General features: G+C 44.5%; 1 protein-coding gene across 1 annotated transcript in view; it reads right to left on the bottom strand.

The window, feature by feature from the left end:
- LOC116826823 (butyrophilin subfamily 3 member A1-like) overlaps positions 1–10,081 on the bottom strand; it is a 156,246-nt gene that overhangs the window by 38,367 nt on the left and 107,798 nt on the right. The window lies entirely within an intron of this gene.

The following is a 10,081-nucleotide window of genomic DNA, read 5'->3' as shown; positions in this document are numbered from 1 at the left end:
AAAATCACAATGGTCCTTTTGGCCTTAGAATGAAATGAAAAAACTGTTATATTGCACTGAATGAGGTTAATTTGTTTCAAAGAAACAATGGCGAAGCTGACTGACAGCAGCAAAGAGAACACCAATACTAGTCAAATTTACTGATAGCCAGGGTGAAAGTAACTACATGGCTACGTAACGGTCCGTGGAGCGAGAGGCGAGGGGGCATGGCATCATCCAAAAAAGGTGTGCCCTAAACTGGGAAGAGGTGGGGCTCTCAATTTAAAGGCCCTGGGCAAACGGCCTGTGTCTGGGGCGTTTAAATCAACGGGATCCAGCTCAGAGTGTTTCGGAGCCCACTGGGCAATTAAAGAACCACAGGGCATCTGGTCGCTGTGGAGCTGGTGGCCATTTTAAACCCCACTTAGTCTAAGCTGTGGGGAGCCCCGAGCCTTGCGGCTTGGGGCTGGGAGTTAAAAGGGCCCGGACTCTCGTGGCTGGGAGAGCCAGAGCCCTTTAAATCTGGCCACCAGCCCAGCCACCGAAGCTGCCAGCAGGATTAAAGGCTCGGAGCTCCCCACCGCGTGGGGAGCCCAGAGCCCTTTTATCCTGGCCGAGAAGCAGTGAGGGTCCAGCAGGTGTACTGGCCTTGGCGGTGTGCCTTACCGGACGCGGACCGGCTTACGGTCACGTCTGCGATAGCAAAAGTATGCGATCCAAATATTTGTCCCACATAAACCTCACTGAAGGTGGCTAATTTATGATGTCAAGATCTTTAAAATACATTAGCCGAGTTTTAATTCTCCTAAGCAATGCGATTCCATAGTTGACTGTGTGTGCTGCGTGAAAAAGATACTTCTGTTATTTTTGATTGTTTTAAACCTTTGATTTAATCAGAACCCCTAGTTCTGTTTACTGGAATGGTAAATTAACCATTTCCCTTTTCCCTTTTCCTCTTCCTCCAATAGCATTATGATTTCATCTCACTGGTCATAAATTCCCCTTTGTCGTCTCTTTTCCAAGTGAACAGTCCTAGTCTTTAAATATCTCTCATATGGAGCTGTTCCATACCCTAATCATTTTGTTGCCTTCCTATACTTATCACTCTAACATACATTTTTAGATGGGGTTCCTGACCTGCACACAGTTCCAAGTTTTGGACGATCATGGATTCATAAAGTGGAAATTATGTTACTTCCTGTCTTAATTAATTTCTATCTCTTCTGAGTGTTTCCTAACATTCTGTTAGCGGTTTTTGACTGCTGATGGCACATTGAGTGATGTTTCCGAGACTATCTACACTTTTGAGATTTACTGAGTTACATTTGAATAAGATTTATGATCATGGCTAATTTGAATGTTGAGGATGTCTCAGTATTTCACAGAAGCAGACAGCCTGGGGTATCAGAATCAACCTGTCCAATCACCGGCAGCAGGAGAGATCCCATCCCTGCAGTCCCTGACTCCCTGCCAATTGTGTGTGCCTCACAGGAGTCAAAGCTACTTTAGCCGCCAACCTGCGCAGAGACAGCTCTCTGAGGGAACTAGTCTGATCACCTCTAAAACACAGGCCAGAGAACTGCCCTAAAATAATTCCTGGAGCAGAGTATTTTTTTTTTTAAATTCAATCTTGATTTAGAAATTGCCAGGGTTGGAGGCACCACTGCAACTCCTGGTAAATTGTTCCAATGGTTAATCAACCTTACTATTAAAAATTTACATCTTATGCAAATTAAACAAAAGAAAATTAAGTTAACTTACTTATACATTTTCCAAGAAAAAGGATGACAGTCACAGCAATAAAACAGATTAAGGCACCTATGGAAAGATAGAATATGTTACTATCACCACCATGTAGCCTCAAACATGGGAGGTATTTCTAAGTGTTACAGTCTTGGACCTAAATAATGATGGACTTTTGATGGAATATGAACAATGATGGGATAAGAACAGATGTCCCTGCCAGGAGATGTAGACTCTACCTAAGAGTCTCCAGTCTGGTTTTACCTGTTCCTCCCCACCATTCAAAGACAGAGCAAAATAGGCTCCATTAGGAGTCTTGTTATTTTAAGTGCTCAATAAGAGATGACATCCTGTGTGACGGGACAGCCTTTCTTCCCAGCCTGCTAAGAGCTAAAAGTCACTAGGAGCTGACAATCACTAAGAGACTGACCAGCAGAGGTCACAGCAGAGAGGCAGGTGGTAGAAGGTAACCGGCGACAGGAACAAGTGGGGGAGGAATAACGGCTCGTAAGGCAGCCAGAAGGGGAGAAACCACGGCTGGCAGGGAGGCCAGTGGGGGAAGAACAGCAACTGGTGGGGCAGCCAGCCAGAGCAAGAGCTCAGACGGCGGAGTAAGCAAAGTGTCTTTTTTTCCCGGAAGGGAGCTGAACTCACACAGATGCATCTGTGAACCCTGGGTCCTCACTAAGGGCAATGACTTTGAGTGGGGTGTGGTGAAGGAGCAGAATGGGGCACAGAAAAGGAAGTTTTGGTTGTAGAACTCAAGAACAGGAGGCAGAAGACTCTGCCCCACACATACTTGGCTGGGTGTCCTGCTCATAGCTTTATCTTTATCAAACCTGCTTGTGGCATTTTCCCCAATTAATGTTGGGTCACTTCCCTCTTTTCATTAAAAGTTTCTCTCCTACATTCAGACTCTGTGCTTGTGAATGGGGAAGTATTGCCTCTCAGAGGCATCCCGGGGTGTGTTACTGAGTGTGGGCTCAAGCCAGTTTTGCGTTCCATTGTTGAAAAGGAACCCTTATATATAGAACACAGCCCTGGCTGCTGCCAACTCCACCTGGCAGAAGAGTTACAATAGAATAAATATTAGCCATGTTGGTGATCTCCTCTTCCTGCTGAGTGTCTCTAACATGCTCCAGTGAGCCTCAGCCAAACTAAACCCCTCCACACTAAGTTTTTCTCCACCACAGAAGAGGAGGGTTCAGGCTGACCGCTATGCTGTGGCTTTTCACCAGGATGTCAGAAAACCCTTTAACTGGTCCTGGGATCCACACAGCTGCAAATTCTGGAGGGACTGCTGTGGGGGAAGTGGGGATAATGCACATTGTTCCCCTTCCTATGCCCTATGATTGCACAGACAGGACAATACCACACATCTTTAACCTTTAACAGTTATCCTGCTCCTTCTCATGAAGCGGGATGCAGTAAAGGCCCCTGATGTTTCTCATCCAAGGGGATGCTAGTGCTCTGGCCTTTCAATATCAAGAGTTCCCCCTCGGGGCACTGTATGTATCCTCACAGAGATATTGAAGACTTACCATGATATGTTGGGTGCATTCTAGATCTTGCTGCTAAATATTTCCCTGATAAAATCACACTCTGTGTGATCACCACAGAAATCAACACAAACTCATTCTTGCTCTCCTGCCATTGTTTGCAGAAAGAGATAAAGCCTTACATATCACCTATTTGTAAAAAGCAACAGGGGTTCCTGTGGCCTCTTATAATCTAACAGACGTATTGGAGCATAAGCTTTCGTGGGTGAGTATCCACTTCGTCAGATGCACGTAGATTAAATTTCCAGAGGCAGGTATAAATATGCAGGCAAGAATCAGTCTAGTGATAATGAGATTAGTTCAGTCAGGGAGGAAACTGCTGAACTTCAGTTCATTTGCAAATTTGACACCATCAGCTCAAGATTAAACAAAGACTGTGAATGGTTCATTCTCTCTGATGCATCAGGCACTGCCACTCTCAGAAGACAGGACACTGGGCGAGGTGGATTGTTGGTCTGACACAGTATGGCTGTTCATATGTTGCTTCCCTGGAGCCTTTGTCCCTGTCCCCAGTAAAGTGCCCTGTGTTATAGTATTATTTTTGAATGTGGCTTTTTATTTGTGGGACTTGTATTGGTGTATGTGTTGTTCATGTGGTTATTTTCTTGTAAATAGATAGTAGCATTAGTCATATCCAAGGACAGCACCCTAGTGTCCGAAGCACGACAGGAGTTACTCTTAGGTGGAGGCACCAGGCGCTGAAATAAAGAACCCAGACCCATGCATGTCAAGAAGGAAGCAAGCCACTCTGATTAGCAACAGCAGGGAGGAGGCTTAAGCCCACTGGGGTGGAAGGGAAGGGGGTACAGAAATTCAATGTGCTGCTTTCCCTCAGAGAGCTGTCTCTGCCGCAGTGAGGGCTGAAGTAGCCTCTACTCCTGTGAGGCACAAGAAATTGGCAGGGAATCAGGGACTGCAGGGCATGGGGAATTCTGCTGCCAGTGACAGACAGGTTTGATTCTGAACCCAGGTTGCAATCAGGAAGAGGTAGCCCTCACTTTGAAGGGAGCTGGGGCCGTAGGAAAATGAAGAAACACCCATTATTCATACTTTTGTCAAAATGGAAGACAAGTTTTTCTTTAAACATTCCAGAAGAAAACAAAATCATTGCATTTGCGGAAAGGCAGTGATTGAGCACTTGCAACTCAACTGCGGTTATTTCATTAAATTATGAGAACTGATAATAGTAGAGCTTTACATGGAAGGCCATATCCTCTTCTCTAGAAAGGTGACTGCCATATGAGCTGTGTGTAAACAGTTTTAAGATCAGTGAATTACTGCATTCACTAGAATATATGGAAATACACTCCTCTTACCAAACCTAGCTCTCAGTGTTCATAGCACTGAGAAAAAGGCAGGCAGAAGGTCTAATTCAGTCCAATTTAACCGAATCAAAGGAAGCAATCATACCCGTTTGCAGTTAATTACTGTTGAAGAGGAAAAGCTCATACACCCTATAGTGTTCCTTGGTGAATGAATAATGAATCATATTTTCATGTGTGCTCTACCTTTGTGACTGGGTGAAATGTGCCCCTTGCTATGGCTGAATGGGTATATGGGAAATCGCACATGTTCAGAATGCTCTTTTTTTCTTTCCTAGAGGAGAGATGCAAAGAAGCCTATTTGGGATGTCTTTGTATGTAACAATGTGAAAGAATACACTTGTTATTCATCTATGTCTAATCGCCTCTAAAACGCAAGCCAGAGAATTGACCGAAAATAATTCTGGAGCAGAGGGTTTTTTTTTTTTTTGAAATAACATCCAATCTTGATTTGAAATTGCCAGGGTTGGAGACACACATTGCAACCCTTCGTAAATTGTTCCAATGTTTAACCCTTACTTTAAAAAGGTACACCTTATGCAAATTAAACGAAAGAAATTAAGTCAACTTACTTTTGTATTTTCCAAGAAAAGGATGACGGTTTCATCAATAGACTGCAAGAAATTGTTTAAGGCACCTCGGAAGATAGAACATGTTACTATCACCACCATGTAGCCTCAGACATGGGAGGTATTTCTAAGTGTACAGTTTTGGATCTAAACAATGATGGACTATGAACAATGATGCCATATGAACCGATGTCCTGCCAGGAGGTGTGGACTCTATCTAAGGGTCCAGAGTCTGGTTTTACTGTTCCTCCCCACTGTTCAAAGACAGAGCAAAATAGGCTCCATTAGGAGTCTTTTGTTATTTTAAGTGCTCAATAAGAGCTGAAATCATTTGTGGAGTGACAGCGTTTCTGCCCAGCCTGCTAAGAGCTAAAAGTCACTCAGAGCTGACAATCACTAAGAGTTGAGGGGACTCTCAAGAGACTGACCTGCAGAGGTCACAGCAGAGAGGCAGATGGCAGAAGGTGACCGGCGAGTGGACAAGTGGGCAAGGATAAAGGGTGGTAGGGCAGCCATCAGGGGAAATCACGACTGGCAGAGAGGGCAGTAGGGAAGAACAGCACTGGTGGGGCAGCCAGCCAGATCAATGCTCAGATGGCAGAGCAAGCAAGGTGCCTTCTTCCCCGGATGGGAGGTGACTCACACAGGTGGAGCTATGAACCTTGGATCCTCATCTAGGGCAATCACTGTGAGTGGGGTATGGTGAAGGAGCAAAGTGGGGCACAGAACTCATTCTTGCTCTCCTGCCATTGTTTGCAGAAAGAGATAACCTTACATATACCTTTTGTAAAAAGCAACAGAGGTTCCTATGGCACCTTATAGCCTAACAGACGTATTGGAGCATAAACTTTCATGGGTGAATACCCACTTCATCAGACACATGTAGTGGGAATTTCTAGAAGCAGGTATAAAATGCAGCCAAGAATCAGTCTAGAGATAATGAGGTTAGTTCATCAGCGAGGAAATTGTTGAATTTCAGCTCATTTGCAAATTTGACACCATCAGCTCAGGATCTACCAAAGACTGTGAATGGTTGCCATTACAAACAGCGTCTCTCCTCCCTGGGTGTTCACACTCATCTGCTAGAAGAGGGCCTCTCCTCCCCATTTGAACTAATCATCTCTCTGCCCCACGTGATTATGTACTTAAATGGAACCTTAACAATTTCTTCAGGAATTGTTCTGTGAAAGAGGCACAGGGTCAGCATATGTTTCATGAACGGGTTACTCATCGTATGTGAGTATAAAGGACACAAAGTCAGTGCAGACTTCTTCATTTGCTTCTGAACATGAAATGTTACAATGACCTCAAAAGGCTTATTTTTCAAGAAATGATTGTACATTATTTTTTATACTAAAACTTTCAGGACATTATCAGGTACATGACACTAAATATACTGGGTTGGGAGCAATTGGAAAAAATAGAATCAAAGAGGTGGGTTTTGAATGTAGCTGGGAAACCTGAGAGGTTTGGACCATTCTGGTTTTGTGCAGAACTGAATCTGTAGTCTGAATCCAGCTTCCATGCAGTTTAATGGTCTGTCTTACAAGCACTCCCCTATTGGCTCACAATGTCCAGGCTCCAGTGGAGCATAGGGGTCAGTGAGGGTCATTGTCTTAAAAAAAATAAATAAAAAGTAATTTCAAAATGAAAAAAAAAATCAAAAAGTGTTCCATTTTATCAGGATGGAAACAAAAGTTTTTGACTTCACTGAACAATTTGTTTCTTTCTTTTTCTCCCCCCTCGACTCCTTCCCACACCCAGTAGTAGACAGAGTGAGCCTGGAGCATGGGGCCTGGTGCCAGACCTGAGGCCTGAACAAAAGACTGTGACCCAAGTCAGGCCACGTATTAACGTAGATGTTTACACGTTTACTGTCCAGTACATGAACTTAGTACAGTTATTGCTTGTATGCTAGGCACAAAATATTTCTGTAAATACATTCCATCTACTATAGCTGCATTGCAATTTAATATACAATAAGATGGTTTCAGAGAACAATGAATGGGGATGTTTTGTTCAAGATACCAGGAAGAAGGGGAGGTAAAAAACAGATGTCATGAAACACATAAGTTGTTTTACCAGTTGTTTGTCCCAGTCTATTAATGTCAAGGTATCTCGCCTTAACCCTTTATGTAGCCTGGGGAACAGCATAAAGTCCCGCTGTTGACTGAGTGGCTCCTTGACACTAAGCACTCATGTGTTAGCGTACCAGTAACCATGCAGCCAGGGTGCTGAGACTGTGCCTTCAGGGCAATAAACCTGGCTGAGTGCCTTTGTCACTCAACTGTGCCTGTGATCTTTCTTTATGGTTAACTCTGAGGTATGCAGAATTAGCGTGCTACATTATCTGCTAATACTCCTAACACCAGAGCTCCATGGACAGAAACACTGAGCAGCCTGAACAGCGTTACTGAGGCAACAACATTACACCCTTCAGCACTTAACAACAACCCTCTAAATATTTTTTTTTAGCAAAATACACATGTTCCCATGGAAAATTTCTGAAAATCCTTTCATTTGGTAGTGAAGACACTGGGCCAAAGATCAGAATATCTGGGTTCTATGTCTTGCTCTAGAAAATATTCCTGTGTGACTATCACCACTTCCTTTTCAGGGGAATTGTCAACACGCCTCCTCTGTGTTCTGCACAGGGCATGGGTTCCCAGTTTGGGGGAAGCTTTTTGTGGAAGAAATTTCTCCTCTAATCCCTGAGGCAGTAGGTGGGATGTCAGTATGGCCTCAGCTACAGCTCAGGCCCAGCTTTAGCAAAACTGTCCTGCTGCTCCCTACATTCAGAGCTTACTCCAACAAGAGAAATGTTAAGTTCCTGGAGCTTGTACATGTTTCTGCTCATTTCTGACTCTCCTTCAACCTGTCTTGTTCGGACCATCTTTGAAAATTGCTGGTGAGGTCTCAGCTCCATGTCATACATGAGTCCAGAGTCCCCTACATGAACCCTCCTCTTCTGAGACCCAAGAGCCACGCAATGAGAGAATCCCTGCTGCAGTCGGGGCTGTTAGTTTGGACTGTAAGAGGCAAACATGACACATGCTGCTCCTCTACTAATATATCCTTGGTCAAGGCTCCCTCCATGTATGTACTTATAAAGTGTGATTAAGTCACTTCTTTGCTTTGGTAAACTAAACAGATTGAGCTCTGGAGTCTATCAATATAAGGTATGTTTTCTGCTACCTTAATCATTCTCGTGATTCTTCTCTGACAAAATCTCCTATATATCAACTTTGTTCTTCAAGTTGGCACATGAGAACTGGACACAGTTATCTAATTGTGTATTTCACCACATCCTGCTGTCTCTGCTGCTCGCACCCTACATCACAGATTACATCCCATTTCTTACACGCCATCTCACCCACATGTGTGCAAGGAAACATATCAAAATCTTCTGAAAAAACCTGCCAGCAGAGGACATATTTCTGAAGACCTGAGAATTAACTGAGCTGAAAGAGGAGCACACAATTAAAAGTTAACTTTTCCTGGCAGTGGCAACCTTTTGCAGATAGCAGAAGAAATATCCAGCTGCACCTTCAGATGTGGTCTGTCAGTGGCTACCCTAGTCTGGCTTAATCTCTTCCTCCACACTCCATTAGGAGTCTTTTGTTATTTTAAGTGCTCAAAAAGAGTTGAAATCACTTGTGGTGGGACAGCCTTTCTGCCCAGCCTGCTAAGAGACTCAAGACACTGAACAGCAGAGGTCACAGCAGAGAGGAAGGTGGCAAAAGGTGACTGGCGACCAGAACAAGCAGCTGGTGAGGCGGCCAGCAGGGGAGGAACAGCGGCTGGTAGGGAGGCCAGGGGGGGAGGAACAGTCAGCCAGAGCAAATGTTCAGACAGTGGAGCAAGCAAGGTGACTTTTTCCCCAGATGGGAGGTGAACTCACACAGATGCACCTCTGAACCCTGGGTCCTCACTGACCAAGGACAACCACCATGAGTGGTGTATGGTGAAGAAGCAGAGAGGGGCACAGAAAAGGAACTTTTGGTTGTAGAACTCAAGAATAGGAGGCTGCCAGAGACGAGGGATACCAGGAAACTGCTCTGGAAAAAGAGCCTCCTTGTATACAAAGTCCAAGACTCATGAGCACGAGGCCTGATTTCCCATCAGTCTTGGGCTCTGTGGAAATTTCTGTCTGCTTTACTCTCCACTTTGTGGGGTGAGAACTCTCCGGATACCAAGGAAACTTCCCTGGGAGAGGCTCCTGGAGCTCCCAGCAGAGGTTTCCCATAAAAGGGGACCATCAGGCCCTTCAGTAGAAATTATTCTCCTTGTCAGAAAGAAGGTATTTATATTAAAGTTGTATAGAAAGTTGTGTTGTGGAAGCTAGACCTCACTGCTAAACATTTCTATAATGAAATCTCACTCTGTGTGATTGTCTCTGCAATCAAAGCAACTTCAGCCATGCCTTCCAGCCATTGTTTAGCAAAGGTAGACACTTCTCAATGTGTCATCCCTTTTGGCTTTGTTTTTTCTTCAAATTGGCTTAACAAACACACCTTTCCTCTGAGAAGTCCTGGTCTGAAACCCTCACCCGGCCTGAGGAGAGAAACAACCTGCCAGTGAAAACGTCCAAACTGTCTCGAGTCTCAACAGCAAATATGTACCTTCCTCTCCCTTGAGCGAAAGCTCAAAGGTCTTGATCCCTCACTCAGTTGAAGGGACCCTGCCTACCATGCTTCCCTCACTGGGGAAATGTCAGGCCCTTCCCCCTTCAAACTGCAGCCATCAGAGAAAACTTACGTTTGTTGTCCCCTGGATGATCTGGGGAAAAAAGCATAAGAACATAAGAATGGCCCTATTCATCACATCAAAGGTCCATCCAGCCCAGTATCCTGTCTACCAACAGTGGCCAATGCCAGATGCTCTAGAGGGAGTGAACCTAACAGGTAAT

This window comes from Chelonoidis abingdonii, chromosome 11, assembly GCF_003597395.2.
Source record: "Chelonoidis abingdonii isolate Lonesome George chromosome 11, CheloAbing_2.0, whole genome shotgun sequence".
Lineage (NCBI taxonomy): Eukaryota > Metazoa > Chordata > Testudines > Testudinidae > Chelonoidis > Chelonoidis abingdonii.
The sequence above is the reverse complement of the archived record's forward strand: the minus strand, read 5'-3'. Positions and strand labels throughout refer to the sequence as shown.